Below are 3,271 nucleotides of genomic sequence, written 5' to 3' on the forward strand. Positions count from 1 at the left end.
TTTTTTTTTTTCTCTCTCTCGTGCTTGCGCTCTGTGCTCACGCGAGTGTTTCCCCATCATTTGATGCGCCTCTTCGGCTCATATTCTTCTTTTTCGGTGATTTATTTCCCCGGCCTTCCCGGCGGCTTTTCCTGATGATTGCGGATCATCGCAGCGGTTTCGGACGCACGCTATGTGATGCGGTGCGAATGCTTTTCCCTACTCTTCTCTTCTGTCTCTTTAATTCTCATTCCCCCCTTCCTTGCGCATAACTGTGGAGGTGCCCTCGATTGAGAGGCAGTAACGGGACTGCGCTTTTTTCTTCCTTTTTCCTCTTTTCAAAGCCACTTCAGGCCGCCATTTGGCCTAGCATCCTGAATCTCTCGGCGAGCTGAGCCACCATCTTGAATTGGACACGACGACACTGCGATGCTATGATACACTCTCAGGCCGATTTTTGCGTCGTCTGCCGCCGAATCGGTCGCCGCGGACCAATAGGAATGCTAGTCAAGAAATTTTGAAAAATGGCGGCCAAGCCCTACTCATTTATTATGTCGCAGTGCATGTAAGTAAATGTTGTAACCAGCGGGAGTTTAATCTACTCTGGGCCTACTTCGCGTCCCTATTTCGTGGAAGAGGTGGCCGAGCTTGTCGTTGGCGTGACCGAGTTTGTTGCGGTCTTGCAGAGCAAAACGAACCCATCAACGCCACTGGCGTCAGTGGTTTTTTCTGCTCTTCGTACATTACAAGACAGCCACTTGTCAGCAAAGTAAGCAGTACTGTCTGTTCTTGCTTCTTGCGTACAGAATCATCGAAGACTAGACTACCAGATAACCCAGCGGAATTTGCGAACCATGACAACAACCGGGTGACAGCGCATCCATCCCGCGTTCGCCCGATGGTTTATGGCATATTCGGCGGCGCGGGGTGCGTCCAGTGCGGACGACGCTGCGTTTCAGCGGCAGGAGAATTTCGGTCGCTGTAGAAAGCGGATGGTGGTGGTGGTAGTAGTTAGAAGATGAGAAAAGGCACCTAATTTCTGCAACCCGGTCGGGAGCACGGCGCCATGCCTGAAAAAGCGGATGCTTCAGTGTGAACTAGGCGTAACTGTAGCAACGCGTGGTCGACGCGCTCCTCCTCTCTCGCTACGTCGAGCACCTTCAGTAGTGTGAAATCCTTGCCCATCTTGAAAACCATTCTTTGCAGATGCGGCGACGCGATGCCAGAGACGATCTGGTCGAACGCGAGGATATCGCCCGCCGCGCCGAATTCACAAAGCTTGACTACTCGGCGTACTTCCTGAATAAATTCTACCGCCGAATGGTCTGGGCCCTGACGCAGGGCTGACGAAGGGTTGAAGTGGGTGCGCAGACACGCCGCGTCTGGTTGAGGGCCAAATAGATCATTAAGCAGCGCAAGGACTGCGTCGTACACGTTCGTACACGTCGTTTCCTGAGTAGGCTGGTCGGCTCCCGACTGCTGCTCATCTTCGGCGGCACGGAGGTAAGTGCCGAGTCCCTCGACGCCCAAGGCGTTCAGGAGCAGCGCCTTTTTGTGCTCGGGTGTGGCATCCCTGGCAGCGGCGTCGATGTAGACCTATAACACAGGACACCACCATGTCCATGGAATAGGAGGTACACCAGGGCACTGAAGGAACGGAAGCGGAGGGATAGCCGCGTTCATGCTTGCCGAAGAGAGCGTCAAGAAGGCAGTTCAGGAGAGACGCGCACGTCGGTAGGCGTCGTGACCGGACTAGCACGGAAAGTGTCGAAAAGTAGGAATGCATGCTGGAAATGCAGTAGCGGTGGGACAGCTTGCACTGGTGCTGAGTCGACAGCACGAGGAAGAATGCTGGATGCCCACCTTGATGCCTGATGCACGTGGATTGCAGATCCTCGTCACCCAAATGTAGTATCGTGCGGCGCGTCTGCCGCACGATACTTGGTCTCCTAATAAATATTTGTACTACACTCGGTTATGTAGCCGTAATCTAAAACCCGAATATTTTATATATTAAAAGAAGTAAGACTATCCTTCCAGTTTGGAAGCATGACGATTGGCATCACTAAACGGCACTGCGCTGCATCCGAACAGTTAACAAATGAGTCTATGAGTAGCAACGCTGCCTCGCGATCACTGCCTTGTGCAACGGTAACATTACCCCCCGAAGCTGAATGAGAGCCCCTGGGCACCACATGAGTTATCGGCGAAACAGGCGACAATTATCATGTACACAGCCGTCCACTTCTACCCTGAACAAGCGCCGTGCGACCGGCGTAGAGATACTGTACATGCTACCTTTAGGAATATACAGTAACTATATATATATATCCGGCCACGCGGCGCGGTGTTCAGGGTAGAAGTGGACGGCTCGATCTGTACAGTGTCGTAATGAATGCGTGCCTTTAAGGCTGAGCACTGTGTTTCATGCGATAGAGGCTTAGTTAGTTAGTTAGTTATGTTGGGTTTTGTGGCGCAAGAGCAACTAAGGCTATGCTGCGCCAGACTCATGGTGAGAATATTTACAGCGAACAGGGCTATGACAATGACTCTGAAATGTCTTAACGGCGATGACATATGGGATATGATGAGCGGTGAAACGTGGCTGTATAAAGGCCTAAAAGGATTGGCTCCGTAAACGCGTGAAGTATATATCTGTTCTAAGATTATATGTGTGATGCTCGGGGTGGTCAATGTGTATGGTTGGTGCATGAGGTTATGTTAAACCGTAACGGCTTTTACATAGCACTAATACCATACCCGTGTCCTTATACCTAAGGGCAGGGAGGCAAGTGCCTCGTTGTAAATTCCAGCTGCAGCAGATGCCTCTCCGAAGAGGCTGTGCTACGAGTCACATCAGTCAAGTTTTGCCATGTCTAGCGGTAGCATAGTAGTAGTGTAGTTAGACCTTGTTCAGAAGTTGTGCTTCATTTAAAAAGCTGATCACATGAGCTATAGGTATTAGGGCGTCATCGCCCAAGAGTAGCATTGGATGAAAGGGAATATTTCACCTGTAAAACATACGGAAATGTTTTTCTCTTAATGTTTCCATATGTGGGCAAGCTATTAAAATGTGCATTACAGTTAGTTGCTCCTGACACTTATCGCATGTTGGGGCTTCTTCGCCTGCCAATAGGTAATTATGTGTGATGTGCGTGTGACCTATTCGTAATCGACATATAACTACTTCGATAAAACGCGCTTGATGAAGGCAGGTCTTCCATTCACCAAGAACAGGTTTAATTAGGTGAAGTTTGTTGTTTTGTTGTAATTTCCATTCCTGCTGCCAGTG

Source organism: Rhipicephalus microplus, chromosome X (genome assembly GCF_043290135.1).
Source record: "Rhipicephalus microplus isolate Deutch F79 chromosome X, USDA_Rmic, whole genome shotgun sequence".
NCBI classification, from domain to species: domain Eukaryota; kingdom Metazoa; phylum Arthropoda; class Arachnida; order Ixodida; family Ixodidae; genus Rhipicephalus; species Rhipicephalus microplus.